The sequence below is a fragment of the Canis lupus genome, chromosome 1, assembly GCF_003254725.2.
Source record: "Canis lupus dingo isolate Sandy chromosome 1, ASM325472v2, whole genome shotgun sequence".
NCBI lineage: Eukaryota > Metazoa > Chordata > Mammalia > Carnivora > Canidae > Canis > Canis lupus.
In genome coordinates, this window is record NC_064243.1 from 25,138,956 (window position 1) to 25,166,414 (window position 27,459).

At 35.2% G+C, this 27,459-nt stretch overlaps 1 long non-coding RNA gene across 1 annotated transcript; it reads left to right on the forward strand.

Annotated features, from left to right (window-relative positions):
• Positions 1-316: 316 nt before the first annotated feature.
• On the forward strand, positions 317-27,326 carry LOC125755560 (uncharacterized). Its single transcript, XR_007412330.1, has 2 exons — positions 317-504; positions 26,533-27,326. It is a non-coding gene; the product is annotated as an uncharacterized LOC125755560 (long non-coding RNA).
• The last annotated feature ends 133 nt before the right edge of the window (positions 27,327-27,459 follow it).

The following is a 27,459-nucleotide window of genomic DNA, read 5'->3' on the forward strand; positions in this document are numbered from 1 at the left end:
ACCTTAAATACTATTTTATAAATACTGAAAAAGAAATCTTTCTCTAGATAAACATCAGTAGAACAAGGATTTGGGGAATGCTAATTAACATCTTACTTTTATAGAGCTCTTACAGATTTCATACTTTTAAAAAAAACTGTTTTATAACCTGACATGGCAGCCAATACAGGAAATCCAAACAAGGTTCACATGCAGTGAGAGTAGTGTTCCTACAGCAGGAAATAATTATGGTCAGCAACGTAGGTGTAGAGTCATCCCAAAGTTAGCTGACTACAGTGGATTAAGTTCACATCTGGCTGATAGAGACTATCCACAACTGACTCTGAGAATGCAGGAAAGCATTAGACAGTGCTGTGATTTTGTCCTATCTTTGCAAGCAGCAGCTGACAGTGCTTCATCAGTGCATTCATTATGACATCATTTTATGAACAATTCTTAGACCAAGATCTGAGAATCCCTGGGGTGAAGGGAAATGCCACAGACATCCATGGTCCTGGATGCCCAGTGAGTAAACAATGGTTTTTAAGCAGTTCCTAAGGCCTGAGAAATAGTTAATCATCACACAGGCCTATACCCTTCAGCATGAGTTTTCTTGGGGGAGGAGTTAGATACATTTGCAAGCCCTATTCTGGCCCCACATGTTTTTAATACATTAGAGTAAATAAAGGTATTATGGAGGAGCGTCTCTTGAACTGAACTTTTTAATGGAAGATGTTTATATGAGGAGTCTGAATGCCAAGACACAATGCCTCATTTCATTGGTGCCAATTAATTCTCTGTCATAGCATTGACATGCATAAGTCATGAATGCAATTTTGCTCTGGAAAAAAAGAAACCCAGGATATTCTTACATCTGTGTTCATAAGCCTTCATGATTATATTTTGAGCATTATATGGAAAGATATTTCAGCTCAGTAGATGTAGGTATAGATATAGATAGATACACATACATATCTGTACTCATATATAGATATATAAAAAATCACCCATAATGGACATTCAACCTACTTTTCCTATATTAGCTCTCATCACTCTCAAGATTCTATATGGCATCTAAACAAGGCTTATTTCCTTCCATCACACCCTTATTCTCCATTTCCACTACTACCATAGCCCAGTATCACTATTCTCTGTAATGATCCTTTAAGACAACTGAAAATATATGACTAATTTTCTCTGAAATATTTAACTAAAAATGAATTCATCCTCTGTTAGCTTTTAGGATCATGTTGTCATGTCTCTCATTTTACATTCCATTCCTTCTTGTGTCATCGTCTTTCGGGTATGTACTCAAAGATATTAGGTGTGCACTTCAATAAATGTTACATTTTGGAAATGATCTGTTAGCTTTTATTTTAGGCAGCTTTGCTTGTGAAAGACAAAGCTGATCTGTGTTTTTCACTTAGGTTAATTTGACTTCTCTTTTTGTGACTAAACCCAGCCAATCAAAATATTATGTGCATATTTGTAGTGACACAACAAAAGGGCCATATACAGAAATTATTGAATTTGCAAATTGATCCCTAGTGCCATGATCTTTCCCTTTAGCTATGATTAAAAAGTTAATTAACTCTTTAAATTAAAAAGATCTGTATCTCCTGTATAGAGAGCTTACAAGGAAAATGCTTTTGGCCTATTGGAATTACTCTAATTATTCTAAAAAATTCACTTTACTTTTTGATCTCATGATGTCAAATTAGATATTTGCTGAACATAAAAAAATGAATGGTATTCTCTTGATTTATAGACATACTCCTAATCCTAAATGGACCACTTAAACATCAAACATGTTTAACCTAGCAAACACAAGTGAAGCATGAGGTTCTTTTGGTAGTTACTAATTTATATGTCTACTTGTTCACAAGATGTATATTATTCCCTTTTGATCCTGTGCCTTATGAATAATGTGAACATTACTGACTTCTAATAAAAAATACCATCACATTATTTCAAGTATTATCTCACTGTGTATGTTTAAGAAAATATGAATAAACCTTCAAGAATAGTAAGAAAACAAAACCTATTTTAAAGAGGGGAATGAAGAAACAAAAGTTTTAGCAAGGCACTAATTCTCATATTGAACCCACAATTTCCATTACAAATTATTGTCTGATTTAATGTCTACTTTCAGAAAAAAAAAACACTGGATCAAATTAAAGTTGTTTTAAATGACAGATATAGAGAATTTAGTGTTTCATGTAACAAGAATTCAGTACACTAATTTTAAATGAAAGCGAAACAAAAATCACTTAATACCTACATTGCCAGTCAAAGCCATTCTATGCTATTATAAAACACCAGACTTGGGAATGTAAGCTGGTGCAGCCACTCAGGAAAACAGTATGGAGGTTCCTCAAAAATTTAAAAATAGAGCTATCCTATGAACCAGCAATTGCATTACTGGGTATTTACCCCAAAGATACAAATGTAGTGACCTGAAGGGACACCTGCACCTCAATATTTATAGCAACAATGTCCACAATAGTCAAACTATGGAAAGAGCACAGATGTCCATCAACAGATGAGTAGATAAAGAAGATATGGTGTGTATATATGTATATACACATACACAATGGAATACTACTCAGCCATCAAAAAATGAAATCTTTCCATTTGCAATGACAGGGATGGAACTAGAAGATATTATGCTGAATGAAATAAGTCAATCAGAGAAAAAGAATTAAAATATGATCTCACTCATATGTGGAATTTTTTAAAAAGATTTTATTTATTTATCCATGACAGACACAGAGAGATGCAGAGAGAGAGGCAGAGACACAGGCAGAGGGAGAAGCAGGCTCCATGCAGGGAGCCTGACGTGGGACCCGATCCTGGATCTCCAGGATCCTGCCCTGGGCTGAAGGCAGCACTAAACTGCTGAGTAACCCAGGCTGCCTTCATATGTGGAATTTAAGAAACAAAACAGAGGATCAAAGGGGAAGAGACGAAAAAAATAAAACAACAAAATCAGAGATAGAGACAAATCATAAGAGACTCTTAATGATAGGAAACAAACTGAGGGTCATTGGAGGGATGGGGGCAGGGTGAAAGGGTAACTGAGTGATGGGCATTAAGGAGGGCACATGATGTAAGGAGCAGTGGGTATTATATAAGACTGGTGAATCACTGATCTCTACCTCTCAAACTAATAATACATTATATGTTAATTAATTGAATTTAAATAAAATCCTTAAAAAAGAAAAAATAAATGAAACACCAGAATTATCTTAATATGTATTCATCCCAAACTGTAAACAAATTTCAGTGACTGGCAATGTAGTATCTTACAAAGAACTTGGGCTTTGGAATCAGATAGACTCAGATTCATATTATATTTTTGCCACTTAATGCTGTGTACCATTGGTACTCACTTACACCAAACCCTAAGTTCTTCCTCTGTGAAAAGGGAATAATTATACTTTTTAAAAAAGCTGTATGACATGTTCATTGAGCACTATTTATAAAAGCAAAACTGGAAAACCACCTCAATGTTCAATTCCCGTTGTATTCATCAGATGTTGATACAGTACTACATGTAAAAAAAAAAAATCTTATATTTCCCACTCGTTTTTTCTCCTTTCCCCTTTATTCCCTTTCACTATTTTTCAGAAAGGGAGTCAGAACATGAGAGACTCCTAACTGTGGGAAACGAACTAGGGGTGGTGGAAGGGGAGGTGGGTGGGGGGTGGGGGTGACTGGGTGATGGGCACTGAGGTGGGCACTTGACGGGATGAGCACTGGGTGTTATTCTATATGATGGCATATTGAACACCAATAAAAAATAAATTTAAAAAAATCTTCAAGCTCCATATCTGCAATAGCAAGCATTTATTATAAAGCTTATGTGTCTGCAGATTAACTGTGATTGGCCGATTTAGTCCAGGCTTGACTGGATTGCTCTGTGGTAATGGTACTTGACTCAGAGATCCAGTTTGAGTTCAGATTCACTCCAGATGTGCTTATTTTAGGGGGTCCCAAGCTGACAGGACCAGCAGCTATCTAAAGTGAGTCATCAAAGCATTGGAGCCAAACCAATTTGGACACCCGTAATTAACATCTCTGCATAAAATTCATGAACTTCTATTGGCCAAAATAAGTTCCATGGCCAAGCTTGACCAACAGTGTTAGAAAATCAACTGCAGTAGAACGGGGGGAAGCAAGTATTTTCTACATAAGAATCCAGACGACGACAGTAGCTAAGCAGTGTTCTAAATATTAAGCAAGATTCATGTGATAAAGGCTATCATTAGAAAATAATAATGTAATAGGAAAAAAATGATTGGCATAGTATTATGCTTGTGATCTATTTTCTTTTTTCTTAAATAATAAATTTATTTTTTATTGGTGTTCAATTTGCCAACATACAGAATAACACCCAGTGCTCATCCCGTTAAGTGCCCCCCTCAGTACCCGCCACCCAGTCACCCCCACCCCCCGCCCTCCTCCCTTTCCACCACCCCTAGTTCGTTTCCCAGAGTTAGGCATCTTCCATGTTCTGTCTCCCTTTCTGATATTTCCTACCCATTTCTTCTACCTTCACCTCTATTCCCTTTCACTATTATTTATATTCCCCAAATGAATTAGACCATATAATGTTTGTCCTTCTCCAATTGACTTATTTCCCTCAACATAATACCCTTCAGTTCCATCCATGTCGAGGCAAATGGTAAGTATTTATCATTTCTAATGACTGAGTAATATTTCATTGTATACATAGACCACATCTTCTTTATCCATTCATATTTCGATGGACACCGAGGCTCCTTCCACAGTTTGGCTATTGTGGACATTGCTGCTAGAAACATCGGGGTGCAGGTGTCCCAGTGTTTCATTGTATCTGTAACTTTGGGGTAAATCCCCAGCAGTGCAATTGCTGGGTCATAGGGCAGGTCTATTTTTAACTCTTTGAGGAACCTCCACACAGTTTTCCAGAGTGGCTATACCAGTTCACATTCCCACCAACAGTGCAAGAGTGTTCCCTTTTCTCCGCATCCTCTCCAACATTTGTGGTTTCCTGCCTTGTTACTTTTCTCACTGGTGTGAGGTGGTATCTCATTGTAGTTTTGATTTGTATCTCCCTGATGTCAAGTGATGAGGAGCATTTTCTCATGGGCTTGTTGGACATATCTATGTCTTCCTCTGTGAGATTTCTGTTCATGTCTTTTGGCCATTTTATGATTGGATTGTTTGTTTCTTTGCTGTTGAGTTTAATAAGTTCTTTATAGATCTTGGAAACTAGCCCTTTATCTGATATGTCATTTGCAAGTATCTTCTCCCATTCTGTAGGTTGTCTTTTAGTTTTGTTGACTGTATCCTTTGCTGTGCAAAAGCTTCTTATCTTGATGAAGTCCCAATAGTTCATTTTTGCTTTTGTTTCTTTTGCCTTTGAGGATGTATCTTGCAAGAAGTTACTGTGGCCGAGTTCAAAAAGGGTGTTGCCTGTGTTCTCCTTTAGGATTTTGATGGAATCTTGTCTCACATTTAGATCTTTCATTCATTTTGAGTTTATCTTTGTATATGGTGCAAGAGAGTGGTCTATTTCATTCTTCTGCATGTGGATGTCCAATTTCCCCAGCACCATTTATTGAAGAGACTGTCTTTTTTCCAGTGGATAGTCTTTCCTGCTTTGTCGAATATTAGTTGACCATAAATTTGAGAGTCCACTTCTGGATTCTTTATTCTGTTCCATGGATCTATGTGTTTCTTTTTGTGCCAGTACCACACTGTCTTGAAGGCCACAGCTTTGTAGTACAACTTGAAATCTGGCATTGTGATGCCCCCAGCTATGGTTTTCTTTTTCAAAATTCCCTGGCTATTCAGGGTCTTTTCTGATTCCACACAAATTTTAAAATAATTTCTTCCAACTCTTTGAAGAAAGTCAATGGTATTTTGATAGGGATTGCATTAAATGTGTACATTACCCAGGGTAACATTGGCGTTTTCACAATATTAATTCTGCCAATCCATGAGCATGGAATATTTTTCCATCTCTTTGTGTCTTCCTCAATTTCTTTCAGAAGTGTTCTATAGTTTTTAGGGTATAGATCCTTTACCTCTTTGGTTGGGTTTATTCCTAGGTATCTTATGCTTTTGGGTGCAATTGTAAATGGGATTGACTCCTTAATTTCTCTTTCTTCAGTCTATTGTTAGTGTATAGAAATGCCACTGACTTCTGGGCATTGATTTTGTATCCTGCCACACTGCCAAATTGCTGTATGAGTTCTAGAAATCTTGGGGTGGAGTCTTTTGGGTTTTTTATGTAGAGTATCATGTCATTGGTGAAGAGGGAGAGTTTGACTTCTTCTTTGCCAATTTGAATGCCTTTTATGTCTTTTTGTTTTCTGATTGCTGAGTCTAGGACTTCTAGTAATATGTTGAATAGCAGTTGCGAGAGTGGACATCCCTGTCTTGTTCCTGATCTTAGGGGAAAGGCTCCCAGTGCTTCCCCATTGAGAATGATATTTGCTGTGGGCTTTTCTTAGATGGCTTTTAAGATGTTGAGGAATATTTCCTCTATCCCCACACTCTGAAGAGTTTTGATCAGGGATGTATGCTGTATTTTGTCAAGTGCTTTCTCTGCATCTTTTGAGAGGATCATATGGTTCTTGGTTTTTTCTCTTGCTGATATGATGAATCACATTGATTGTTTTATGAGTGTTGAACCAGCCTTGCGTCCTGGGAATAAATCCTACTTGGTCATGGTGAATAATCTTCTTAATGTACTGTTGGATCCTATTGGCCAGTATCTTGTTGAGAATATTTGCATCCATGTTCATCAGGGATATTGATCTATAATTCTCCTTTTTGGTGGGGTCTTTGTTGGTTTTAGAATTAAGGTGATGCTGGCCTCATAGAACGACTTTGGAAGTACTCCATCTCTTTCTATCTTTCCGAACCGCTTTAGTAGAATAGGTATGGTTTCTTATTTAAACATTTGATAGAATTCCCCAGGGAAGCCATACGGCCCTGGACTTTTGTGTCTTGGGAGGTTTGTGATGACTGCTTCAATTTCCTCCCTGGTTATTGGCCTGTTCAGGTTTTCTATTTCTTCCAGTTCCAGTTCCAGTTTTAATTTGAGTTTTCTCTCCTTTCTTTTTAATAAGGCTGGCTAATGGTTTATCTATCTTATTAATTCTTTCAAAGAACCAACTCCTGGTTTTGTTGATGTTCCACAATTCTTCTGGTCTCGATTTTGTTGAGTTCTGCTCAAATCTTTATTAACTCTCTTCTTCTGCTGGGTGTAAGATCTATTTGCTGTTTTTTCTCTAGCTCCTTTAGGTGTAAGGTTAGCTTTTGTATTTGAGTTCTTTTCAGTTTTTGGATGGATGCTTGTAGACTGCTTTTGCTACATCCCAAAGATTTTGAATGGTTGTATCTTCATTCTCATTAGTTTCCATGAATCTTTTTAATTCTTCCTAATTTCCTGGCTGACCCTTTCATCTTTTAGCAGGATGGTCCTTAACCTCCACGTGTTTGAAGTCCTTCCAAACTTCTTGTTGTGATTTAGTTCTAATTTCAAGGAATTATGATCTGAGAATATGCAGGGGACGATCCTAATCTTTTGGTATCTGTTCAGACCTGATTTGTGACCCAGTATGTGATCTATACTGGAGAAAGTTCCATGTGCACTTGAGAAGAATGTGTATTCAGTTGCGTTTGGACGTAAAGTTCTGTAGATATCTGTGAAATCCATCTGGTCCAGTGTATCATTTAAAGCTCTCGTTTCTTTGGAGATGTTGTGCTTAGAAGACCTATCGAGTATAGAAAGAGCTAGATTGAAGTCACCATGTATAAGTGTATTATTATCTAAGTATGTCTTAACTTTGGTTATTAATTGGTTGATATATTTGGCAGCTCCCACATTCGGGGCATATATATTGAGGATTGTTAAGTCCTCTTGTTGGATAGATCCTTTAAGTATGATATAGTGTCCCTCTTCATCTCTCACTACAGTCTTCGGGATAAATTTTAGTTTATCTGATATAAGGATGGCTACCCCTGCTTTCTTTTGAGGACCATTTGAATGGTAAATCGTTCTCCAACCTTTTATTTTCAGGCTGTAGGTGTCCTTATATCTAAAATGAGTCTCTGTAGACAGCAAATAGATGAGTCCTGGTTTTTTATCCAGTCTGACACCCTGCACCTTTTGATGGGGTCATAAAGCACATTCACATTCAGAGTTACTATGGAAAGATAAGAGTTTAGTGTCATCATGATACCTATTCAGTCCCTGTTTTTGTGGATTGTTTCCTTGGACTTCCTCTTTCTTTTACAGAGTCCCCCTTGATATTTCTTGCAGAGCTGGTTTGGAGGTCACATATTCTTTCAGTTCCTGCCTGTCTTGGAAGCTCTTTATCTCTCCTTCTATTCTGAATGAGAGCCTTGCTGGATAAAGTATTCTAGGCTGCATGTTTTTCTCATTTAGGACCCTGAATATATCCTGGCAGCCCTTTCTGGCCTGCCAGGTCTCTGTGGAGAGGCCTGCTGTTAATCGGATATTTCTCCCCATATAAGTTAGGGATTTCTTGTCTCTTGCTGCTCTAAGGATCTTCTCTTTATCTTTGGAATTTACAAGCTTCACTATTAAATGTCGAGGTGTTGAGCGGTTTTCATTGATTTTAGGGGAGGATCTCTCTATTTCCTGGATCTGAATGCCTGTTTCCCTTCCCAGATTAGGAAAGTTTTCAGCTATGATTTGTTCAAATACATATTCTGGACATCTGTCCCTTTCGGCGCCCTCAGGAACCCCAATTAAACGTAGATTTTTCTTCCTCAGGCTGTCACTTATTTCCCTTAATCTATCCTCATGATCTTTTGTTTGTCTTTTTTTTCTCAGTTTCCCTCTTTGCCATCAACTTGTCTTCTATGTCACTCACTCGTTCTTCGACCTCGTTAACCCTCATCGTTAGGACCTCTAGTTTGGATTGCATCTCATTCAAATGATTTTTAATTTCTGCCTGATTAGATCTAAATTCTGCTGTCATGAAGTGTCTTGAGTCCTTTATGCTTTTTTTCTAGAGCCACCAGTAGCCTTATAATAGTGATTCTGAATTGGCTTTCTGACATTGAATTGTAATCCAAATTTTGTAACTCTGTGGGAGAGAGGACTGTTTCTGATTCTTTTTTTTGAGGTGAGGTTTTCCTTTTCATCATTTTTCTCAGTGCAGAGTCGCCAAAAACATGTTGTATTGGGAAAAGGAGAAAAAGAGAGAAGAGAAAGAAGGAAAGAAAAAGAAAAAAGAAAAAAGAAAGAAAAAAAGAAAAAAGAGAGAAGAAAAAAAGGAAAAAGGGGGGGGCTTGATAATAGAAGCGTGAACTCTTCTCACTGTAGCATTCCACCTGTTTTCTCCTTAAATCTCAGGCCGAATTCGTAGATTTTCAGGATGATTTGAAGGTTATCTACGTAATTTAGTGGGGACAGGTGACTCGGGGACCCTACTCTTCCCTTGTGATCTATTTTCAAGTGAAAAGTACACTATGAAAAGACACCTGTGTGGAATATTACAGAAAGATTTTGGAGCAAAATATTAACAGTGGTTATCTTTGAGGAATGAGACATGGATGATTTTGATTTCTTCCCCTCTACACGTTTTTCAATATTTTCCAAGTCAGCTGGATTGATTACATAAGGTTTTGTCATTTTAAAGTTAATTGATAAAACTTGTTTTTCATACTTTGAAAAAATATAACCTTTTATTTGGGGTAAGAGCATCACCACATATCTGTGGTTCAAGCAAGAACAGAAATGTGAAAGAGTGTTGTAAATTATAAAGAAGAATAAAATGTAGGAGATTATTTTTATAATTTGGATTATGTCTTACATTTAGTATTCTATATTCAAGTATTTTTCCCTTGGATTACAAAAAAAGTTTTGTAATGTTTCATTTCTTTTTTTTTTAAAGATTTTATTTATTTATTCATGATAGTCACACAGAGAGAGAGAGAGAGAGGCAGAGACACAGGCAGAGGGAGAAGCAGGCTCCATGCACCCGGAACCCGATGTGGGATTCGATCCCGGGTCTCCAGGATCACGCCCCGGGCCAAAGGCAGGCGCCAAACCGCCGCGCCACCCAGGGATCCCGTAATGTTTCATTTCATCCTTATTACCAAAAGATAGTTTTACTGAGTATAAAATTCTATGCTGACATTTCTTCTTTGCTTTCTGAATTTACTTTCAGAGCTTTGAAAATATTATTCTGGCTTCTAGTGTTACTATTGAGAGATCTGCTTTGGTTTAATTTTTATTTTTTTTGAAGTTATTTTATCTTGTTTCCCTTTTAAGATCTTTTTGTCTTTAGTGTTATGTTTGACAGTATACCTGGACGAGTTTTTATATTTGGACTTCCTGAAGCTAAAATTGATATCTACCAGACTTTAGAAAAATTTTAAATTATTAACACTTTGAATGTTTCCTTGTTTACATTCTTCCCGTCTCTATCACTCTTTCTCCATCTGAAACTTCAATTACTTTCTTTATCTCCTGTCTTGCTTAACTATATTTCATATTTTTAATCTCTGTCTCTGTACATTTTCTTGTAAAACCTTTATTTTCAAATTCATTTTTTCATTTTTTTACAGCTATCTAGTGATTTTTGAAAAATTTCTTGTCTTTTTGGATAATCTTGAACCTTACTTCTCAAAACATGTAACTGATATTAATTTCATGTATGAAAAAAAGTGTATGTCTTTTCAAAATCTATAGTACTTAGAGTCTAATTATTTTGGTGATTCTCATTCACAGTTGTTTGTATGGCTTCAATCTCCTGAGAATGTTCTTTCTCAGTTACTGGGATGTCACCATTGGAGGCTCTTGGTTTTGGATTTTTTTTGTTGTTCTTATATCTCCCCTTGCATAGACTGCAGGCTTTATCTCTAATTTGCCCATGTAACTGTGGGCAACAAAGTATGGTAGATGCCCTCTGGACAAATATTGATTTTGAAACTTGCCTACTTCTTTGAATTTATACCTTCTTACTATCTGCTCATCAATATTTCCTTGTCTTTATCAACAGTTCAGACAAGTAATACAAAAATGTATCATTTTACAAAAACTTATTCAGTTTTTGTAGAGAATGCAGTGTTTCAGAAAAACACTATCCTACCATATTTTCAAAAATAAAAGTGCCCAATCATCTTTTCAATTACCTTATTACCTTTAGGCAAATGAAATCCCCTTGTGGATATGTGCTATGTTACGTATGTAGAAATCCCTGAAACTTAATTCCATACTTGACACACATAATGTAATGAAGGAATAAAGAAGAAATGTATGGAATAAATCATATAAACTTATATCTTAAGATCTTTGAAAAATAACTACAAAGTCAGGAAATGTGGGACATTACTATTTTCCCAAAAGATTGGGATATCAAAAAGAGTTTCTCATTTTACTGTAAAGATGCCTGAAAGAGATTCCATAGCCTAGTGCAAATGTTAATTATCTGAGAAAATTAAAAGGTCAAAATAATGCTAAAAACCTATAACTTATGCATAACTAGGTACTTTTTAAAATGTATAGCAACTGGCAAAAAACTATTATTTGATATTAGGCCTCTCTGCTTTAATTGCCTAGTTTTAACTTGTTTGCACCCAAGGAAAAGTTAACCCATGAGTGTCTTTAATCCCTAACTTTATTTTGTTCTCTACATAAATGAACCTCAATGACAGAGGGGAAAAAAGATAATTTGTACTAAAAATACCTATATTTTAGGGAAAGATTTGGGGTCTGAGTCCTAGAGGAAGATTTGAGGCATAGTAACTTATTTTTAATTTTAATCAGCTATGGATGGCCTGCTCATAAGAAACTGAATTCCATGGATTGTATTTTTTTTATTTTTTAGGTTTTGTTTTGTCTTTTATATATTCATAATATTTGTAAAGCCAAGCATTTAAACATGAAAAGAGATATGAAATTGTTCTATACTTTTACTTGGATGTTAGTCAGCTTAAAAAAAAAAACAAAAAAAACTACATTGATGAAAATTCCCTGGGAAATGGGCCGACCAGTGTTAGTGTGTGTGTGTGTGTGTGTGTGTGTGTGTGTGTGTGGTGTCTACCTGTGTGTTTACACTTGTTTGTGGTTCACATATTTTGTGGTTGAATTATCCAAAGTTTGTTCCCTCCCTTCTGATGAAGACATGCATTCCAACTTCACTGCAGTGTGCAGTTCTGTGTGGTTTGCTTTTTCTTGCATCTGAAAATAATTTGGGAGAAACAGAAACATAAAATTTGATTTGGCCTGAAAAAAATTTTCTTCATTTCTTTTTAAAATATGACCTGTCCAGCCATTTCTATATAAGGATAAAGAGTCAAAGACTGGCTAATCCAGGAAAAATGTGAACCTGAAGACTTCTTCACATCCGATATTTGGACAAACCAATCCCAAAATATCCAAGACTTATTCCTTGGCTCTGAGAATTACAACATCATACGGATAGCTCTTTTCCCATTATTGGCAGTTCTTTTGTTTGTTCACACTTTGCCATTGAGATTTTCTTCTTAAGATTCTTCTTGAAAAAGATTGAGTTAACTAGAATGAACACTGCACTCCTAAAATCACAAGAAATGAAAGGCAAAATGATTTTATTTTCAGGCATCAGTGCAAAGTATTTAAATATGGAGGACTTTACTCCAAAATTAGGCCAAAAAAAGAAATCATTTTCTAAGCTATGGAACATCCAATTCAATGAAACACCACCCAGACATATTTATAAAAGTTTTGAAACTATGGTATGTGTTTATTATAAAACTAAATGGAAAAGTAAGCTCTAAAATTATATGATGCTACATTAGTACAACTATGACTTCTTTTAAAGCTAGAATAGAAGAATAAATCAGATGAAAACACACAAACTGGGCAGCCCCGGGGACTCAGAGGTTTAGTGCTGCCAGGGCCTGATCCTGGAGACCTGGGATCGAGTCCCACATCAGGCTCCCTGCATGAAGCATGCTTCTCCTTCTGCCTGTGTCTCTGTCTCTCTCTGTCTCTGTATCTCTCTCTCTCTCGTCTCTCACAAATAAATAAATAAAATCTTTTAAAAAAAGAAAACACATAAACTGTTAATAGTCTTTATCTTTTTGTTTAGAGAGTATGGAGCTTTTAAAAAACCTGTCACTTTTCTAAACTTAATGATACTGTGAGTATTCTTATGATTTTAATTTCTGTATTATTGACATATGTATTTATTTTGAAAGGGCAGTGTGTTAAGGCAGAACAAGTTTCCAGGAAGCTGAGCTCTGATTCTGTCAGAATCAGTCATGAAGAGTTTATACTGGAAAATTTATAGTACAAAAATACTATTATACTGAAATTGTATTTCATTCATGTCTTATTCTGGTGATCCATAGAGAATGTATTTTCTATTCTGCTTACATTATATAGGAACCAGATAGCTGTTTAGAAATGTATTCATATTGACAGATGTCATACAAATCACATTTTTCACATTGAAGTGACATTTCAGATGCAAATGTTTGTCTTGATGACCCCAAAATGCCTGGATCTGCCAAGGTTTAAGGTGATTGCTGCTTAATGTAGTACTGACACAGCCACTCTGGAAATCAGTGTGGATATTCCTCAAGAAGTTTAAAATAGACCTACCCTATAACCCAGCAATTGCACTACTGGGCGTTTACCCCCAAAATGCAGATGCAGTGAAACACCGGGACATCTGCACCCCAATGTTCACAGCAGCAATGTCCACAATAGCCAAACTGTGGAAGGAACCATGATGTCCATTGACACATGAGTGGGTAGAGAAGATATGGTCTATATAAACAATGGAATATTGTATATATACTCAGCCATCAGAAAGGATGAATACCCACCATTTGCTTCAACGTGGATGGAACTGGAGGGTATTATGCTGAGTGAAGTAGGTCAATAGGAGAAGGACAATTTACTCATATGTGGAATATAAGAAATAGTGAAAGGGACTATTTTATTTTCCCTATAAGGGAAAGGGAAAGGAGGGAAACTGAGTAGAGAAAAACTAGAGAGGAAGACAAACCATGAGAGATCCCTAACTCTGGGAAACAAAAGGTTGCAGAAGAGGAAGAGGGAGGAGGGATGGAGTGACTGGGTGACAGGCACTGAGGAGGGCACTTGATGGGATAAGCACTGTGTGTTATACTATATGTTGGTAAATTGAAACTGAATTTTTTAAAAGGGGGAAAATGTGGTACTGACAGAAAAATGAAAACAAATGTGAGTTATGAACCATTGCTTTTATTCGTTTCTGTGTGCTAGGTTGTCTCATGCAAAGGCCCATTTATTTAACTCTTAGATATTGCTTTAAATCCTCAGGCTCTAGTAGGTATTAATCTTAGTAAATACTTCATGCAAAATTATTTATCAAAAAGCAGAGAATATTTTCTCTCAGCCCAACTTTTTATATCATTATACTCAGTCAACTTGGCTCTAAAATAAAAGAAAACCATGAAAACTCCTAGAATGTTTTACTCTAATATATACCCTGGTTCCTATTTTCAACTGACATATCCAGCTTTCAGTATGAACTGTAGAATGTCCCTTCAATCCATTAGAGGTTATATATATTTCTATTCTTTACTGTATTTCACCAGAAACACTTTTCCTTGTAATCAAAGGCTGATGTCTTCTAGTATCTTCAACTAATAACTTCTGTGTATATGATTTCTTAGAAGTTTTTTGAAAAATGTTATAAAATAGTCTACAGGGGACCACAAACATTCCCCTGCAACATAGTGCAAATTATGTGCAAGTCTCATGAACAATCTACCTATTTAAATTATCCAGGAGGGAATTCTGACAGTGGTTTGTCTGTAAAATTGTAGCCTGTGCCTTTTAAGGCAGACCAACTGCCATAAGTGTTTTAAGAGCACATTTGTCTTGACTGGTCTGGTGGAGTTTTTTCAAGGAGAAGATCAATTTTCTAGCAGTAAACATTCTTATGGATATAAAATCCGTGTGGAAACCTGGCATTTTCAAGTGAATACTGGTGGATATCCTACAAAGCCATGGTCATCACTCAATCTAAATGTTCAGATGGGTTTTATTCAAGATGACTATAGACTTTATATTAGGTGAATGAGGCTAGTGAAAAAAATTTTAGGTAGAGACAAATATTATTGCTTTATTGGGTCTTATTAAAGTTTCTAACATTCTGTATTATACATACTGATTGACCTAGCTTGGGTAATGGGCTTACCACATCTCTTAGAAAGCACAGATCTCCATAGTAAAACTGGGGTACTATTAGCAGGTGGATGGGAATGAAGTTTGAGAAGGCAAGAAAAAAAATCCCAGTGCTTTTTATTTATTTTCCTTATTTTTTACATCCAAGCATATATAGAGAGCGATCATTTTATACTGAAGTAATACAGGTGATGGAGCTGATTTCAAACTATCTCTTTGAGTGCAAATGCTTATGGAGGTAGGTAGGTGTTCAATTAAAATTGTCAGTGGGAGGAGAAGATGATGTAGACATATTTTTCCTTATTCCTCTTGCTGTGGACAACTACAAATCCTGATTATTATATCCAAAACAAACATAGGAAGACTGAAAGATGAGAGAAGACAGACTGACTAGGGACTCTGAACCCAAGAAATGGCACAGTGGTGAGTTCCCTGTGTTTTATTTTTGCCTTATATATCTGAAACTTGGAGCTAAAGAAACTGGTAACTCAGAAACACAGGTGGATATGGACCAAAAAAGCCCCAACAAAAGCCTATTCTCCTTAGCTAAAGAACCAGGAATAGGATGGTCTAGCTAGAAAGAAAATATCTTCTTTACTTTAGCTAAATACCACAGGAAAATAATTTGGCCCCACCTTCACCATGACACTGAATGCTGACAGGGTATTCTAGACTTCCACCGTCAACAGGCTATGAGGAGTACCCCCCAACATTGTGGTAAGGTCAGAGAAAGCCTAGTGAAGCTTCAGGATTTTCACCACCATCCAGCAGTAATGAAGCCATCTCCCTACTCTCTGGTGTCACATGCGGGGCAGTAGGATACACTCCTTTCTCTATAAGCAGGGTGGTATCAGAGGATGCTTAGTGGGGAGTCTGAATTCTCACCCACATCTAGCAGTAATAAGGAGAGCCTTCTCTTTTTAGGAGTCAACAGAGGCTAAAATAGAAACCAGAAATACATCTAGTAGTAATGGGGTAATGCCCACACTTCACCTGCCATAATGGTGTCAAAGGAAGCTAAAACTAAAGCAAATAAAATTACCAGATACACGGAGAAACAATACAAAATGTTAAAATGTCAATTCACTGAAAATACCTACCAATCCTAAATGTATATGCATAAAATAGAAACCAGAAATACATCTAGTAGTAATGGGGTAATGCCCACACTTCACCTGCCATAATGGTGTCAAAGGAAGCTAAAACTAAAGCAAATAAAATTACCAGATACACGGAGAAACAATACAAAATGTTAAAATGTCAATTCACTGAAAATACCTACCAATCCTAAATGTATATGCATCAAAGAACAGAGCAGCAAAATATGGGAAGCAAAAACTTATAGAATTGGAGAGAGAAATAAATAAGTCCACAGTTGTAGTTGAGTATTTCAACATCCTTCTCTCAATAATTGATAGAACAGCCAGACAGAAAATCAGCACAGATGTGGAAGTACTCAACACCACCATGAACCCAATGGCTTTAATTTGTAGAAAACTCCCCCAAAACCTGCAGAATACACATTCTTCTCAGAGATCCATGAAACTTTGCTGAAATAGAGTATATCCTGGACAGTAACAAAAACTACAACAAAATAATTGAAATTGTATGAAGTGTAGTCTTGAATCACATTGGAATCAAACTAGATACCAATAGCAAAAAGATAACAGGAAAACCTCTAACCATTTGGAAACTAAACAACACAATTGTAACTATGGGTTAAAAAGAAAGTCTAAGGAAAATTAAATATATATATTTAATAAATAATTATTTATTAATTAATATATATATTTGAATGAAAATTAAAATACAACATATCAAAGTTTGTGGGACATAGCTAATGCAGTTCTGAGGGGGGTAATTTATATGTCACTGAATGTTTATATTAGGAGAGAGGAGATATTTCAAATCAATAATCAACCCACATAAGTTTGATAACTTAGAATAAATAGAGCAAATCTTCAAAAAGCACAAGCTACCATAACTCACTCAATATGAAATAGATAATGAGAATAATTGTAATAGCACTAGAACAATTGAGGGAATTGAATTCATAATTTAAAAACTAATTATAGGTATTTAAAGAAAAAGTAACATCCATTATACACACCATTTTCAAAAAAAATAGGAGAAAACATTTCCCAGTTAGTTTTATGAGGCTAATATTGCCCTGATACCAAAACAAGAAAAAGATAGTACTAAAGTGAAAAGTACAGAATAACCCTCATTAATATAAAAGCAAAAATCCTTAACAAAATATTACCGAATAGTATTTAACACTATATAAAAAGAATTATATGCCACAACAAAGCAGGGTTTATTTCTGGGACGTAAGGCTAGTTTACTATTTGAAAATCAGTAATGTAATCCACCATAAAGAACAGGCTAGAGAACAAAAATCATATGTACCAATCAGTTGGTACATAAAATTCATTTGACAAAAATTCAATATTCATTCATGATAAAAAAAAAACCTCCCAGAAAATTAGGAATAGAGGGGAAATCCCTCAATATTGATAAAGAGCATTTTCAAAAACAAAAATAAAAACCCCACAGCAAAGATAGACTTAATGATGAAACACTGAATGCTTTCCACCTAAGATCAGGAACAATCCAAGGAGGTCTGCTCTCATTGCTCTTATTCAAATAGTAATGCCAGTCAATGCCATATGACAAGAAAAGGAGATAAAAACCAAAGAGATCATTATACCCTCCAAAGTGAAATACTTCAGTATAATGCTAATAAAATATGTGCAAAATGAGGAAAATTACAAAACTCTGATGAATTAAATAATAATAATAATAAAAGAAATAAGTGGGGAGATAATCCATGTTTGTGAACTCAATATTGTTGAGATGTCAGTTCTTCCCAACTGACCTATAGATTCAGTGCAATCCCAACCAAAACGTCAGAGAATTATTTTGTAGATAGCAATAAAGTGGTTCTAAAGTTTCTATAGAGAAACAAAAAATCCAGAAGAACGAATATAATATTAAAGAACAAGTAAGAGGGTGGACACTACCTGACTTCAAGACTTATATAAAACTATGGCAATTAAGACAGAGTGGTATTATGAAAGAACAGACAAATAGACCAATGGAACAGTATAGAGCACTCAGAAGTAGACCCACATAAATAGGGTCAAAGGATCTTTGACAAAGAAACAAAGGCAATACAATGAAGCAAAGATAGTCTTTTCAATAAATGTGGTAGAACAACTGGACATCCACATTGCAAAAAAAATGAGTCTAGACACAAGCCTTACACACTTCACAAAAATTAACTCAAAAAATGGATTATTGACATAAATGTAAAGTGCAAAACTATAAAACTCCTAGAAGATAACATAGGAGAAAATCTAGATGATCTTGGGTATGGTTTAAGTACAACATCAAAGACATGATCCCCGAAAACAATCATTGAAAAACTGAGCTTCATCAAAATTAAAAACTGCTCTGCACAAGATAGTACAGACTGAGAGAAAATATTTGCAAAGACACATCTGATAACTGTTACCCAAAATATACAAAGAACTCTTAACACTCAATGGCAAAAAAACAAATAACCCAATTAAAAAATGAGTCAAAGATCTTAGCAGACACATTGCCAAGGAAGATATACAGATATCAAATAAGTATATGAAAATTTGCTCCATATTATGTCATCAGGGAAGTGCTAATTAAAACTATGAGATACTACTACACATCAAGTGGAATGGTCAAAATCAGGAATGCTAACATAAATGCTGGTGAGGATGTGGGACCACAGAATTTCTCACTCATTGCTGATGAGAATGAATGGGCACAGCCACTTTAGGAGACAGTTTGGCAGTTTGTTACAAAACTAAACATACTCTTATCATATAGTACAGCAATTGCCCTCTTTGGTATTTACCCAAAGAGTTGAAAATTTATGTGCACACAAAAACTGTACACAGATTTATTTATAATTGCTCAAACTTGGAAGCAACCAAGATGTCCTTAAGGAGGTGAATGGTTAAATAAACTGTGGTATATCCAAATAATAGGATATTATTCAAATCTAAAAAGAAATGAGCTTTCAAACCATGAGAAGAAGAAAAAAAAAAAAAACAAACCATGAGAAGACAGAGGAAGCTTAAATGCCTATTACTAAGTGAAAGAAGCCACTCTGAAAACACTGCATCTGTATGATTCCAACTCTATGACATCCTGTAAATAACTAATGAGGGAGATGGTAAAAGAGTCAGTAGTCGCAGGGGTTGGAGGATAGACAGATGAATGAACAGTACACAGAGGATTTTTAGGGCAGTGAAAATACTCTGTATGCTACTATAATAGCGGATGCAAGTCATTACACACTTTACACAAATCAATAGACTGTATAACACCAAGAGTGAGCCCTAAGATAAACTGTGGATTTGGGGGTGAAAATGATGTGTCATTGTGTAGACTCATCTAGTGTAATAAAGGTAAGGAATGTTGATAATGGGTGAGGCAATGCATGTGTGTGGGCAGGGGGTCTAAGAGAAATCTCTGTGCGTTCCTTTCAATTTTTTTGTGAAACTAAAACTGCTCTAAAAAATTAAAATATTTTTAAAAACACACAAATATTATAAAGGAAAAAATAAAACTGGCCGTATTTGTAGATGATATGATTGCCTCTGTAGAAAATCCCAAGGAATCTATAAAAAGTCCTAGACTTGATAAGTGAGTTTAGCAAGATTGCAGGCTAGAAGACTGGCATATAAAAGTTAATTGTAGGTCTCCCACTGTGTCAGGCACAGTCAGCAGGATCAGTGGGTCAGTGGTGGCAGCAGCAGTGGCAGCAGCTGCAGGTAGGAAATGATGCAATAATTTTTTTTTTGTTTAAAAAAAGCTGATTTTAATTCTGCATACTAACAATGAATGCACAGACATCAAAATTAAACATAATAAAGATGCCAATTTCCCCCAAATTCCCATCCAGGTTTAACACAATTTCTATAAGAATCCCGGGAAAGTTTTTGTATAGCTAGGGAATGATTATTCTAAAACATATGGAAAGGAAAAGGAACAAAAACAGTTTTTTAAAAGAATAAGTGAAAGGAACTCCTCTTCCTGATTTCAAGACTTACTATATAGTGGCAATAATGAAGATTGTGTGATGGTGCCAGAGGAATACACACATAGAGCAATGCAATAGAATAAAGAATCCAGCAATAGACTCACACAATTATACCCAACTCCTTTTTAATGAGGAGGCAAAAGTAATGCAATGGAGGCAAAATAACTTTTTCAATAAATGGTACTGGAGTGATTGGATGTCCATAGGGGAAAAAATGAACTTCAGCTTCATCACACCTATATTATAAATCAAAATGGATCATGGGTTTAATGGTAAAATGTAGAGCTACAATACTTTTAGAAAGAAACAAGGGAAAAGAGAAAATTTTAGGGATCTAAGACTAGGCACACCTTTTGGCTCAGCGAAAGACCTTGTTTAGATGCTCAAAACAAGCCAGAGAGTAAAAAAAAAAAAAAAAGTTCAAACCACATATCCAACAAGAGATGAGTATCTAGAATATAGGAAAACTAAAAAATTAGTACACGAACAACTCCATTAGAAAACAGACAAAAACATTTCACTGGACAGGATGCACAGATAGCACTTACGCACTTGAAAGGATTCTTAACGACATTAGCCATTAGGGAAATGCAAATTAAAATCTCAACGAGATAGTACTACATACTTATCAAAATGACCAAAAGAAAATAGTGACAACCCAAATGCTTGTAAGAATGTGGAGAAACTAGATCATCACTTATAGGTTACTGATGGGAACCTAAAATGTTCTAGCTATTCTGGAAAACAGTTCTTTGGTTTCTTAAAAACCAAACATGTAACCGCCATACAGCCCAGCAATTATACTCCTGGTCATTTACTCCAGAAAAATAAAAACCTATGTTCACACAAAAATTATGCACACAAACATTAATAGGAGCAGCATATGTAATATCAACCGGGATGGGAGCAGATAGATATTGTTTAATGGATGAATGATTAAAAACACTGGTATATTCATATCATCAAATGTAACTCCACAATAACAAAGAATTCACTATTGAGGCACATAACTTGGATGAATCTTCAAAGAATTATATTACATTTTAAAAATGCCAATATCTGGGATCCCTGGGTGGCGCAGCGGTTTGGCGCCTGCCTTTGGCCCAGGGCGCGATCCTGGAGACCCGGGATCGAATCCCACGTCGGGCTCCCGGTGCATGGAGCCTGCTTCTCCCTCTGCCTATGTCTCTGCCTCTCTCTCTCTCTCTCTCTCTGTGTGACTATCATAAATAAATAAAAATTAAAAAAAATAAAAAATGCCAATATCAAAAGGTAACACACTATATAGTTTCATTATATAATATTCTTAAAATACCAAAACTTAGAAATGGAGAATAGATTAGTAGTTCCCAGGAGTTACAAATAACTGGGAGGGAAAGAAGATAGAGGTAGGTGCCTTATACAAAGGCAAAATGAGAGATGTTTGTGGTGATGGAAATGTGCTGCATCTCTTTTTTTAATCATAAATCCTGTTTCTTTTTTTGTTTATTAAGTTTTTTTAAGTTTACATTCCAGTTAGTTAACATATGTGTAATATTAATTTCAGGTGTACAATAGAATGATTCAGCATTTCCATACAACACTTGGTGCTCATCAAAAGTGCCTCCTTTATCCCAGTCACTTATCTCACCCATTCTTCCACCCACCTCCCCTCTGGTAGCCCTCAGTCTGTTCTCTGTAGTTAAGAGTCTGTTTCTTGGTTTGCCTTCTCTCTTTTTTTTCCTTTTGCTCATTGTTTTGTTTCTTAAAATCATATGGTATTTGTCTTTCTCTGACTTATTTCACTTAGCATTATACTCTCCAGCTCCATCCACATTATTGCAAATGGCAATATTTCATTCTTTTTTATGGCTGAGTTATATTCCATTGTATATACACACCACATCTTCTCCATCCATTCATCAGTCAGTGGACACTTGGGCTGTTTCTATAATTTAGAATTAAAATTTATAATTTTAATCTGTAATATATAGATAATGCTGCTATGAACATCGGAGTGCATATATCTCTTTGAATTAGTATTTTTGTATTCTTTGGGTAAATACCAAGTGGTCCAAATGCTGGATCATAAGGCAGTTCCATTTTTAATTTTTTGATAAACTTCTGTACTGTTTTCCATAATGGCTGCATCATTTTTTTGTTCCCACCAATAGTGCAAAAGGGTTCCCCTTTTTCCACATCATTGCCAATACCTGTTATTTCTTATTGATTTTAGCTATTGTGACTGGTGTGAGGTGATATCTCATTGTAGTTTTGATTTGTATTTCCCTGATGGTAAGTGATGAGCATTTTTTCATGTATCTGTTGGCCGTCTGTATGTCTTTTGGAGAAATGTCTGTTCAAGTCTTCTATTTTTAAATTGGATTATTTGTTTTTCAGATGTTGAGTTGTGTAAGTTCTTTATATATTTTGGATACTAACCCTTTATCAGATATGTCCCTTACAAACATCTTCTCCCATTCCACAGGTTGTCTTCTGGTTTCATTGTTTGTTATTCTTTGCTGTACAGAAAACTTTTCTTTTTTTGTAGTCCCTGTGGTTAATTTTTGCTTTTATTTCTCTTGCCTTAAGAGACAGATCTAGAAAAATGTTGCTACAGCCAATGTCAGAGAAATTATTGCCTGCGCTTTCTTCTAAGATTTTTGTGGTTTCAGGTCTCATAATAGGTCTTTAATCTTGTGTTTGGGTGGAAGAAAGTGGTCCAGTTTCATTCTTCTGCACGTAGCTGTTGAGTTTTCCCAAGACCATTTGTTGAAGAGACTTTTTCCCATTGCATATTCTGGCCTCCTTTGTTGAAGATTAATTGACCATATAATTATGAGTTTATTTCTGGGTTTTCTATTCTGTTCCATTGATCTGTGTGTCTATTTTTGCCAGTACTATACTGTTTTTTTAAAATAATAAATTTATTTTTTCTTGGTGTTCAATTTGCCAACATAAAGAATAACACCCAGTGCTCATCCTGTCAAGTGCCCCCCTCAGTGCCCATCACCCATTACCCCCCACCCCTTGCCCCCCTCCCCTTCCACCACCCTTAGTTCGTTTCTCAGAGTCAGGAGTCTTCATGTTCTGTCTCCCTTTCTGATATTTCCTACCCATTTCTTCTCTCTTCCCTTCTATTCCCTTTCACTATTACTATACTGTTTTGACCATTAAAGCTTTGTAATATAACTTGAAGTCTGGAATTGTGATGCCTTCAGTTTTGTTTTTATTTTTCAAGATTCTTTTGTCCATTCATGGTCTTATATGGTTTCACACAAATTGTAGGATTGTTTCTCCTACTTCTGTGAAAAATGGTGTTGGTATTTTGATATGGATTGTATTAAATCTTTAGATTGCTCATTTTAACAATATTTATTCTTGTAACCCATGAGCATGGAATGTCTTTCCATTTCTTTGTATCATCTTCAATTTCTTTCATCTGTGTTTTATAGTTTCATAGTACAGATCTTTCATCTCTTTGGTTGCATTTATTCCTAGGTATTTTATTACTTTCAGTACAATTGTAAATGGGATTGTTTTCTTGATTTCTCTCTCTGCTGCTCCATTATTAGTGCATAGAAATACAACAGATTTCTGTATATTGATTTTATATCGAAATTTTACTACTTTTGTATCCTGTGACTTTTTGGTGGAGTCTTTAGTGTTTTCTATGTGTAGCATCACATCATCTGCAAATAGTGCAAGTTTTACATCTTCCTTAACAATTTGCATGCCTTTTCTTTCTTTCTCTTGTCTAATTGCTATGGCTAGGACTTCCAGTACTATGTTGCATAAGTGATGAGAGTGGACATCTTTGCTTGCTTCTGGCCTTAGGGGAAAAGTTCTCAGTCTTTCCCCCTTTGAATATGATGTGTGTGTTCCCCCATTGAAAAACTGTGGGGTTTTTATATAAAGTTTTTATTATGTTGAATTATGTTCCCTCTAGGCCTACTTTGTTGAGGGTTTTTTTTTAATCATTAATGGATGTTGTACTTTATCAAACACTTTTTCTGCATCTGTTGAAATGATCATATGGTTTTTTATTCTTTCTCTTATTGATGTGATGGATCACATTGATTGATTTGTGAATATTGAACCACCCTTGCCTCCTAGGAATAAATCCCGCTTGATTGTAGTAAATTATTTTTTTACTGTATTGTTGGATTCTGTTTGCTAGTACTTTGTTGAGGATTTTTACATCTATATCAGAGATATTGGCCTATAGTTCTCTTTTTTATGGTATCTTTATCTGGTTTTGGTATTAGAATAACACTCGCCTCATAGAATGAAGTTGGAAGTTTCCTTTCCTCTTGCATTTTTTGGAATAGTTTGAAAAGAATAGATAGAATAGATATTAATAGATATCAACTTTTTAAAATGTTGGTAGAACATCACTATGAAGCCATGTGGTTCTGGATTTTAGTTTGTTGGGAATTTTTTGATTATTGACTATTGATTCAATTTCATTGCTGGTAATCAGTCTGTTCAAATTTTCTATTTCTTCCAGCTTCAATTTTGGTAGGTTATATTTCTAGGCATTTTTCCATTTCTCTTAGATTGTCCAGTTTGTTGGCATACAATTTTAATAATATTCTCAATATACAATTATATTCTCTATATAATATACAAAAATACAATTATTTGTATTTCTGTGATGTTGGTTTTTACTTCTCTTTCATTTTTGACTGTTTATTTGAGTCAGTTATTTATTTATTTTATTATTGTTTTTTATGTGTCTAGTTAGAGGTTTATCAATTTGGTTGATCTCATCCAAGAACCAGATCCTAGTTTCACTGATTTGTTCTATTGGGTTTTTTTTTTTTTAGTTTCTATATCATTTATTTCTGCTCTAACCTTTATTATTCTGCTTCCTTCTGCTGGTTTGGGGTTTTGTTTGTTCTTCCTTTCTAGCTCCTTTAGGTATAAGGTTAGGTTTTATATTTGAGATTTTTCTTGCTTCTTGAGGTAGCCTATCTTGCTCTCAACTTCTCTCTCAGAATCACTTTTGTTACATCCCAAAGGTTTTGGTTCATTGTATTCAATATGATGCATCTTTAATATAGCCACATCAATATCTTTGTTGTGATAATGTACTACAGTTTTGCAAGATGTTATAATTTGGGGAAAACTGGATAAAAGGTCACGGGATCTCTGTGTTATCCCTTACAACTGCTTGTGAATTATCACCAAAATAAAGGTTAGTTTTTAAAAAGTATCCAATGAAAGTTACCAAAATTAAGGTTTATGTTGTCAACTTCCTACTGAAAATTAGTTATTTTCAAATATTGGAGTGAAAATTATGTTTCCTAGAGGCATTTGGAGTTGGAATAATTTCCATTTACAGTCATGTAATTTCTTGCTGTCAGTTACTTCTCCTATCCTGTATTGGAGAAATTCTTTAAGTGCCATTTTTAAAAGTCATTAACAGACTGAAATGATGCAATGATACATTCTGGATTTATAGTCAATTATTAAATACTTATAAATACTCAATTATTAACTACTCATATAAATCTGGTATCCTCCTTGTCTCAAAGGATACTTATTACCATTACATTGCTCAAGAATAAATAATATATATTTGGTCAATTTGTGAAAATATTTGCAGTGTTACTATATTTCCATAAAATGAAACTCGAATAAGTAATATAGCAGGTATTATAATGAATAATCTCTAGTACTTTTTTGCAGAAGCCATTTATAGTGCGGTGAGCTTTTTATTAAAGACAATTTTTAGTGGAATCTGAGATTACCAATGATAAATGTACTGTTGTCTTGGCAATGGGAGATTCCAAATTCACTAGTTGATTATTGTATGGATTCAGCCATTAAATTTAATGCTTGAGTCAAAATACAAAAAGACAGATATAAAGATAGAGATATAGATCCTAAGAAGTAGACTTCTACAGGCAATGACTGAAAATAGGATGAGTACATACTGATCCTATATAGAAATAAAATAACAAGAATGATAAAAGAGCATGAAAGAGTGATAATAATTAATACTTAAAAATTTTAGCTTTTAGAAATAATTACTGACATCGTGGAGTAAAATAACATTAAAAGAATTTTCAGTTGGAAACAATGTTTTATATATTCTAACTACTTTAAAAGATGGATAATTTCTAACATTGGTAGGGAAACAGGCACACACACACAGAGTTGGTGGGAGTATTAATTTTATTACGGATTTTTTTGAGAGAAAATTTTTTTAAAGATTTTCTTTCTTTCTTCTTTCTTTCTTTCTTTCTTTCTTTCTTTCTTTCTTTCTTTCTTTCTTTCTTCATAGAGACACAGAGAGAGAATGAGAGGCAGAGACACACGCAGAGGGAGAAGCAGGCTCCATGCAGAGAGCCTGACGTGGGACTCGATCCAGGATCTCCAGGATCATGCCCTGGGCTGCAGGCGGCACTAAACTGCTGTGCCACCGGGGGTGCCCTTTTTGAGAGAAATTTGGTAATAAATAATAAAATGTAAAATTTTTTATAGTCTTTGGTTCAGTTGTAGGCTCTTGTAGAAATCCAGTGGAAACAAACAATCATGCATGAAATATGTTCACTATAGATCTTTTAGGATCATGAATAACTATTGGTAATCAATAATGGAATTATCAGACAGATTATGTTATATTCACACTCTGGAATATTATACAGCCATTGAAAAAGCAGATCAGTATGAATTCCTGATTTTAGGGAAAAGGGAATTGCTGTTTCTTCTTTTTACTTTATATGCTCCTCTGTTATTTGAATATAGTTTCAACAAACATACTACTTCAGTAATTTTTATGTAAATTAAATGACATATACGATAGATAAATAAATCATGCTCACTTAAATAGAACCAACACTGTGAAAATTATGGAAAGATCTGCATATTTTTGTGGAAAATAAGCTTCATAAAGTAATTTTTACAATAATTTTCCAATAACTAATATTTGTTAGCAGCACAATCATGAGGACAATTATGTGTGAGCAAAATGTAGATACTGCTCAGCTTAAGATTTCAAAATTTTAAGTAGATTTAAGAGTGTCTATAAGTGTATCTTGTCAATTGTAGGTTTTTTCTTTAATTAATCAGATATCAGGGATCCCTGGGTGGCGCAGCGGTTTGGCGCCTGCCTTTGGCCCAGGGCGCGATCCTGGAGACCCGGGATCGAATCCCACGTCAGGCTCCCGGTGCATGGAGCCTGCTTCTCCCTCTGCCTGTGTCTCTGCCT